The sequence below is a fragment of the Montipora capricornis genome, chromosome 8 (assembly GCF_036669925.1).
Source record: "Montipora capricornis isolate CH-2021 chromosome 8, ASM3666992v2, whole genome shotgun sequence".
Lineage (NCBI taxonomy): Eukaryota > Metazoa > Cnidaria > Anthozoa > Scleractinia > Acroporidae > Montipora > Montipora capricornis.
The window spans coordinates 49,884,203-49,893,034 of record NC_090890.1 but is presented as its reverse complement, the minus strand read 5'-3'; the positions used below and the strand labels follow the sequence as shown (position 1 = coordinate 49,893,034).

General features: G+C 38.5%; 1 protein-coding gene across 1 annotated transcript in view; it reads left to right on the top strand.

Moving 5' to 3' along the window:
- The window catches only part of LOC138014095 (polycystin-1-like), an 80,596-nt gene that overhangs the window by 47,246 nt on the left and 24,518 nt on the right, over nucleotides 1-8,832 (top strand).

The window sequence follows — 8,832 nt, the reverse complement described above, 5'->3', positions numbered from 1 at the left end:
TTTGTGAATTTTGTAGTTCCCAGTCTTTGTGAGACAGAACCATATAATAAATGTTTGGTATATCCCTAATGGCCACCTATCCGGGCCTAGTTAGAGCTTGACATAACGTGAAAAGATACCAAAACAGGACTGATTGACGATAACGATAACGATAACGATAACGATAGCGATGACGATAACGATAACGATGGCGACAACGATAATGATAGCGATAACGATAACGATGACGTTAATTATCATTATTATTAATTACGATAACAACAAGAACAACAAAAACCGCTTTTTTATATTTTAACGAAAGATAGAATACATACACCGAATTCATAAATGGCGTTCAACCTGGGTCGAGTTAGCGGCCAAACATGATATCGAGGCGTTTTAGGATAAACACGCAGTATTTTTGAGGAGGTAAGGAGAAAACGAACGACCGACGTGCAGAAAATTACATTCCTGCTTCTTCTTTAAGTACCAGAAGGTCATCGGTATTAAAAAATGATGAGCTACAGTTTTGGCTGAAATGTTGGAACGATTTGCCTAAAGCTCAAATTGTAAAGAGGTAAATTTTAAACTTTAGTAGGCTTACATCGTTCGATCCGGCTTGTCATAATTGTGTAAAATCAAGTCATCTGTTTGAAGAAATTAAAAAGAGCTCTTCGTTTTCCTTCTGTTGCTATTGCTTTTTAAAGACTCGAGGAATACCTCATTCAAAGGAAAGACAGTTTTCTTATTGATCCGAGTCCGAACTTGTTGTACAAAAGGCGAAAATTTGCCAAGCAGGGTGGGAGTTGTGCTGTTGTTAATACTCTGTGAATACTCTGGTGAGGTTTCTTAAACAAAACTGAGGCAAAATTTCCGAAACCTTAAAGTGTTAGGTGCTCTCTAGTGGAGAAAATGTCGCTTTTTACGAAGGCAGAAATGAACAAGTTTATCGGGAAGAGCGGCTGGGAAGCATCATTTTTTCCCAACCAGCTGGAAGAAGGGAAAAACTCTTGATGATCTAAATGTGCTGGTATTATTTACAAAGTTTGTTCGCATCTTACCTTGAATATTTTAAAATGTCAATATTTAGCTCAATCTTACTCACATCTGTCGTACTGCACTGTCTTGGGGAAGTACCTACTCCACTAAATTAAATTGTTTTTTACTACTCCTACAAAAAAGAGTATCAAGGATTATAACACAATCAGGCTGATCAGATCATAGCAGACCCTTGTTTACTTGATTACGTATACTGAACGTATTTCAAATTACTAACTTACAAATGGGTGAGCTTGTATACAAACATCAAAATAACTTGCTTCCTGATATTTATGACTCCTATTTCACAAAAATCAGAGAGGCCCATCGATATTGTACATGTTCAAGATCAAACCAAAATCTGTTTATACCTCGGCCAAGAAATAATTATGGCAAATTCAGTGTTAGATTTGGTGCAGCCGATAACTGGAATAAAGTACCTTAATGTGTAAAAAATGCTTCCTCTCTCCAAAGAAATGAGCTTAAAGCATCCAAAACCCGAGAATGGTTTCCTGTTTAGATGTAGTTGCACCGCGTCATTGTTTTGCTTTGTTTGGTTGGTTTTGTTTGCTCACTTTCTACCTCAAACCTACTAATTAAGGTACTTCCCTTGAAATTGTTCTACTATCAAACTTTTTTGGAAACTTGGCATAATTAACATTCACGATATGAACATTAAAAAAATGCAATAAAAAAATGGGGCCACCGTGCTTGTTTACGCGTCAGCAGGCTCTTAAAATGGGGTATTTTTACTGATTGGGCATTAAAAATTCGAATCACCTTCATACAGAATTAAGTCTTTGTTACTTCAAAGACACAAAATCTTATTTTAAAAATAAAGATTCTTTTATTCACATAAGCAGTATTGCTTCATTTACGCCGTTTTTGATTGCGTGGTTGTGGGAACAGTGCACTTTTTGGGACAGATCCGTGATTAGCTTGAAGTCCTCGCCTTGGCTAAAACACACCCAGTACGGAACTTTTTTCCAAAAAAAATCATGTTCTACTATCAAACTTTTTTCTTCTTCAAATATGTTGTTTATTAGACTGCTCTTAGCAAAAACCTGAAAAAAAAAATCGGCGGTCACCGTGCTCGTTTGAGAGAAAAAAGTATTTATTTCGCTATCGGGCTTAGTTTGAGGGAAATCTCTTGCGCTTTGTACGCGCACGTGCTCATGTGTGCGCGCTAATGACGCGAAAATCGTGCGCAGTAGGGATGCGCAATGCAATACTAAGCGATTACATTAAGCTGAAAAATGAACAAAAACAAGAACATTAATGGAAGTGAATAAGGAATGATTCAGGTGTATTGTAATACAGTGTTTTTTCAAAATGGAGTTGATATTCAATGATGCGTCGTCGGATCGTCTTGATTCACAGTAAAGTAGCCCAGCAAGGTATTGTTCTAGAAGTTCTATAGGAATATCTACATAATGCTGGGACGACCCCGGTATTCTGTAAACTTGAACAACTGCCTTTGTGATGACTTGCATTGTCATCACCACCAAGAACAACAAACATTTGATGAGCTCTTTGCAACAAACACTCCAGCTGAGGGGGAATGTTAAATAACGAAGATGCATGTGCTAGAATATAGAAAACTCTGTCAAGGTGTGTTACTAGATATCCAATTCCATTTTCAGTTTCATAAAAACGATCATTCAATCGATTCAAGACGAATTAAATGCTGTGGCATACGTAGCTTTTCAAATAATCCATTTTCAATCGGGAGAGAGCAAATAATGGATAAATACATCATGTATAAATGCACGAAATCAAGTAACACCCCATGTAATGTGCATCGAATTATATATTCCCTTAGTGGGCGAGTCGAAACGATGAAACGCCACAACGCAACGATGAAACGCCGTGACGAAACGACGAAATTGAATACTTTGTCAATGAACAAGAAATCAGCAGAACGTTTTTCAGTTGGCTAAACTGGAGTTTTTAAGCAACAAATTCCTCAATAACCGCCGGGATTGAAAAAGAATTATTTACAGAAAGTTTACAAATTTAGCTGGGTAAACGCAATCCAAGTCAGTTGTGGTATTTTCGTTACTTTTAATAATGGAGACTGTGGTGGCAGAGTGTCAACTGAAGATATTACTGAGACATAGCATAATGATCAGAATAATGAATTCTTGGCTTCCACTCGCGTGATTAGACGGCCATGTTGATGTACAAAATGAAAGCAACGAGATGCTTCCGTGAAGCATACACTGGGTTGCCTGTGGTACGTGTTACAGAAAATCAGAAGGCACTGAATTGTGTGGTATTGAACTACAGCATTCCAGTCTCTGAAGAATAACAAATAAAACAGAAGCGAGAAACATTGGCTTCTGGGCTGACATGTTGATAATTTTCAAGTTCCCTCACAACTTTTTTTCACCAGCTTTGTAATACCAAAGTTCACTGAAGTTAAGTCCTGTCCGGCAGGGTTAGTATCCGGATGGGAGACCAAACCAATATACCCCTCAAAAAACAGAAGCATCGGACGGAAAATACTATTAACGCTAACAAATGCGAACTCAACAAGGTACAGATTTTGTTAGCTTGCTTTATGCAAAACAAGAACATTATTCTAAAAGCTTATTCTACGCAAAAAGTAGGTTCTGGAGGTACTTTTGAGAGTGGATATCAAGGTTACGCGGCAGACGGCAAATACGAACTCACGATTTAATTAACTTAACACACCAGAAAGACGCTAACCTCATTTTGACAAGAAAATGCTTTACTATTGCCATAAAAACTATCCACTTACGCTCGCATATCATAAAACGTGATGAATTCATAAAGGCCACCTTTTCCGGCGAACAATTTTTTTGAAACAAACAACATATTTGCTATTAGAGGCAAAAACCACTTCTATTTCATTACGTGCGTGAGGAGAAGAAACTCCATCGTGTCAAATATGCGCAATATTGCAACAAACTAAATTTCAGGATCAAACCGTTTACACGAAGAACCTTTTCCTTGAATAATGAAGCACAAAATACACGACAGCCTTTCTTTCAAATAATTCTTGGGGTCACATTTCCAATTATTATTTTTTACGTGAAGACCGTGCAGAGTTGATCACAGATCCACGTAAGATGTTCGATTCGTTCTCTGTCTTTGTTGAACCCATAAGTTATCAGAGAATTTTCCATTTGGTTTCAGTGTTCTACATAACAGCACAATTGGTAACATATTATTTGAGAAACACAGCTCACTTTGATTTCGGCTCGACGGGCGCTAGATTGTTGTCGAAGTCCATTATTCGTCGCTTTTAAGATTCCAGGTGTTTGTATTTCACCGCCTGCCTAGTTTATCCAACTGACTTTCCATTATTGAGCTCCATAAGGGTATATTTTGTTTAAGGATCCACTAAAACGCCATTCGCGTTACATGACTTTCGACGCCATTGCAGGTTAAGTTAATGATTCTACTGTGTCCAAAAGAGAAATCTACGCATTTCCACTACCCTCTGGATCCTAAGAAAATATGCGTAGAAGGCTCTATGCACAAAGACACCACTTACCAGGGGAGTGACAGGCAAGACTTTTACCGACACGGAAAATAAAAAAAAAACGGAGAAATCTACCAATTTTCCGACTAGGATTGCCATACGGCAACCCAGTAAATATGGCTCGGGTTTTGCATGATGATAGGGCCAAATTCCAAAAAGACTTCTTCGCTATTATTCAGTACACCAACATGCTCCATGACGTCAGGTGCGAGTCAAGGATACCATTACCAGTTCAGTGACAAGGCAGAGTGGAAGATTCAAAAGTAGCACCTTCACGTACGTACGGACCTTCACGTACGGACCTTCACGTACGGATACCATAATTTGCCATATATATATATATATATATATATATATATATATATATATATATATATGTATGTGTGCATATATATATACAGTGATTTGCAAATATTTTGAACCCTCCAGAATATATATTGATATATCTTTATATTTGCGTGCCCAGTTCATGTCAGGTGCAGTTGCCAAGTAGGTGTGAATCTCTCGTGTTAAGGGATATTTCACACTTTACAGACACACGTCAGAACTGTTTTTACAATTTTTTCATCACCAGCTGAGGGTATGTTTCGACATGTCTTTGAGTCAAGTTACAACAACTGCAAGGGTCATTCGCACTATTCCCATATACCTATAACAATCACGTCAGTTTTAGGCCCCCCAGTTATAAAGAAAACCATGCACTTTGTTGCAGCTACTAGTATTCAGCGCGTGGTGGGCGTGATAGGTTGTTAATTAAGGGTGATCATCTAGGGAATTAATTATAGTTTTTCTCACCCTTTGTCTGACGTTATATAAATGGCCCACGTGGATGCAATGTTGTTGAGATTTGTTGTTGAGACACCGGGAAGAGATGCAGCAGGAAACAAGCACAGAAAAATTCAAAGTCCATCTTCGCATCTTGGACAAGAAAAAGAAATCTAAATTTGTGCATTTCGAGCTCACGGATATTCCCAAATTTACGTTTGCCGAGGAACTGAAGGAGTACTTGCTTCAAAAGTACTCGAATTTGATGCAACCAGCTGAAAATACATCTTTTCAAATCGGGTACTTCATTGAAGGCCGGGGAAACAAAAAATTTCACATAGTCGACGCCCGCACTTTACAGTCTGCGTATGACACGGAAGTGGATGGCCAAATAAACTTGTGGGTTGACCCACACGTTGAGATGTCTTCGTCAATGAAAAAAGAAAGCAATAAGAGGAAACGAGAGAAGCGTAAGTGTAGAATGAAACTCTTTTAACAATTCAGTAACCTCTTATGTATCCACGTGCAATATCGCGTTTGTTAAACTTGTCGTTCAATTTTTTTAAAGGCCTGACGTCTTCGAGTGAAGATGAAGGACACGAGTATGAAGTTTCAGAACAACGAGCCAAAAAATCCAAAGTGGATGGAAAGTTCAGTGCTTTACAGAAAAAACATGCGGGACGTTGGCCTGATTATAAACTTCGTGCATGGGCAAATATGCTGGTATAAATAGTTTACTCTCGTTCCCCAGTGAATTTGAATCAGAGAAGGCTTTTATCATGTAAACCATTAAATAAAGACTCGCGCAAAATGCTACTAAAGCTAACAGGGTTCTTTTAAACAGGTTGTTGGCACACACCATTCTGAGGACGAACCTCCACACGTACCCTATTTTAGAGAGGGGACCCCAGCACAGAAAAAAACAGACCAGGGAACATCTATAGCTGAGACCGTGGCAGCGGCAGTAGCCGCATCCATGATGGCTTTGGGATCCCGGAATCAGCAACTACAGCCTAGCACATCGTAAAAGGTTAGTGCAGAGAAACGTATTTTACGTTATCAAAAAAGAAAGAAATCAGGAATCGACATTTGAATAAGTCTGTTTTGCTTATTTTTTTTCAGGTTGAAAAACGGGGACAGCTCATAAACCAGCTTAAGGACTTAAAACAGCTACTCGCTGACAACGTCCTCACTGAAGATGAATACCGCCAACAAAAGGAAAAAATCCTACGAGAAATGGACACTTAGAACTTGTTAGGTTTTCTTTTTCTGTTTAAGGATCGAAGAATGTAAAATGTAACATCGAGTAAACGGTGATAAAGTAGCAACAAAAGAGTGCATGTTACAAAGAGGTGCATGTATATTAGGTTAGATGTACTCAGCATGCTGGAAGTAATTATTGCAATCCTGACTTGTCACATGATGGAAGCTTTCAACAATAAAGGCTTCTGGGTTATCAGTGGCTTGAAAAACAACGTCATTTCTTCTTATGTGGCCTTTTACTTTGCTGAAGAGTTCCTCTAACGGATTGTAGTCAGGGCTGTAGGGTGGTAAATAAATCAGCAGTGCTCCGGTACCTTCAATAATATCCCTTACCCTTGGAACATGGTGAATAGCAGCATTATCTGAAAACGATTACAAACAACTTTAACATTCCAAGTTGTGATAAACACGCACTTTCCGCAATTCTATGCCTTTTCCTTTCATACCTACCCATAACTACGATGGAGTTGAGGTTCATTCCATCAAAAGGCTGTAGCATAGGTACAAGGTCGTCTTGTAAAAACTGGATAAATTTGTCTCCATTCACACTTCCTCTCATTGTTGAGATACAACGGATGTCGCTTGAACCCATTACAGCTATTGCTGACACACGAGGAGCCCATGTCACGTATCTCTTGATGCAAGCGCGGGTTCCTTTTAACCCATATCCCCATCTCCTCACTAAACGTCTGTCCTGAATAATAATAATAATAATAATCATAATAATAATAATAATACTAACACTACTAATAATAATAATAATAATAATAATAATAATAGTATTATTGATCATCATAGTCATCCGAGTATCTCAACAGCAGCAACATTGGACACCATAAATCAAAACATAAGAACTCACAAATCCGGTTTCGTCAAGAAATAGGAGCATCTCTGGGTCATATTGCGATATGCTTGCTCGGAACTCCTCTCTTAAAGTATCGCTTTGTTGTATAGCTACTTTGCAAAGCTAAAATTAGGAAAACATGTACTCGGAAGTTAGATTTGGGACTGGGTGTTAAACAACGGGATACTAGGTAAAAAGATACTAAAAATATTTATACGACAACTCGTAACACCGACCTGCTTAAATGAGAAGCCAAACCTCCGAAGCTTTCTTTTGACGGTGGATAAACAGTACTGCGAGCCAGTCGAATGTTGAATTTCCCAAAGAAGCTCTTCTAATGTCATAGAAGGGTCTTTTAGTGCTGCTTCTACCAATACAAATTGTTCGTGAACGTGAAGACTGGAGATATTAGGCCTTCCAACTTTAAAGCACTGCACATCACCCGTAAGTAAGAATTTTCTTAGAATTCGCTTCACTGTACTCTTATGCATATCCAACAGACGAGCTATCCGTCTGTTGCTAAAACGGCACTGATATTTGAGGCTGATGACACGCTAGGGCAAGTCCTTGCTATACATTGCAATTTGAAATTTAGTACAGTCACAGTGGGTTGACAACTTTTTAGTTTCACAAAGGTTTCTTTTTCTTAATGCAGTCGTTAGATTTCGCAAATTTAATGCGAGAAATATCTCTTAACATGAGAAATTCACACCTACCGGGCAAATCCATGCTTATTTCACAAGCGAAACAATTCTTGCGGAAAATTGCACCTGACATTAACTAGACATGCAAATATGCAGATATATGAATTATATTCTGGGGGGTTCAAAATTTTTGCAAAACGCTGTATATATATATATATATATTTATTACCCAAGTTAGATTGAACAAGACGCTCTAGAAGCGTTTACTCGAAATATCTGAGGCACAGAAATAGATGCATTTAGTTTGGAAGGTTTAGAGGATCTAAAAGCAAATTGGACTGAAGGACTGAATAGCCGATTTTGTCGTTGCATTGACAGAGGAGGACGCTTCCCAAGTTTGTTCAGGTCTAAATGTCGGTTTCGAAACGACTTGGGAAATTTTTCCGTAAGCATCGTTGTTTTCAGGGACGCTCGCATGGATTCTGTGTGGAGCTTCTTATTCGATTGTCGAACGCAGTATAAGAATCCAAGATTAATATTACGGCTAGGTTACGAATAAACAGCCGTTATTATCCTGTCTTTATGCCAGTGCAACAGGCTTTACATGGATATGGATACTCCCAGGGTCAACGGTTCAACTCAGGGGAATGTTGTTTGTTATAGATAGTTGCATTTCAAAAGATTTAATGAAGTGCGGTTGTCACGGTGAGTTTGGCAAATGGCTGTTTACCTTCTGTGAACGAGGGCTGATACAACATGAAAATAAGCAAAGGTTACATTCTTGTGGG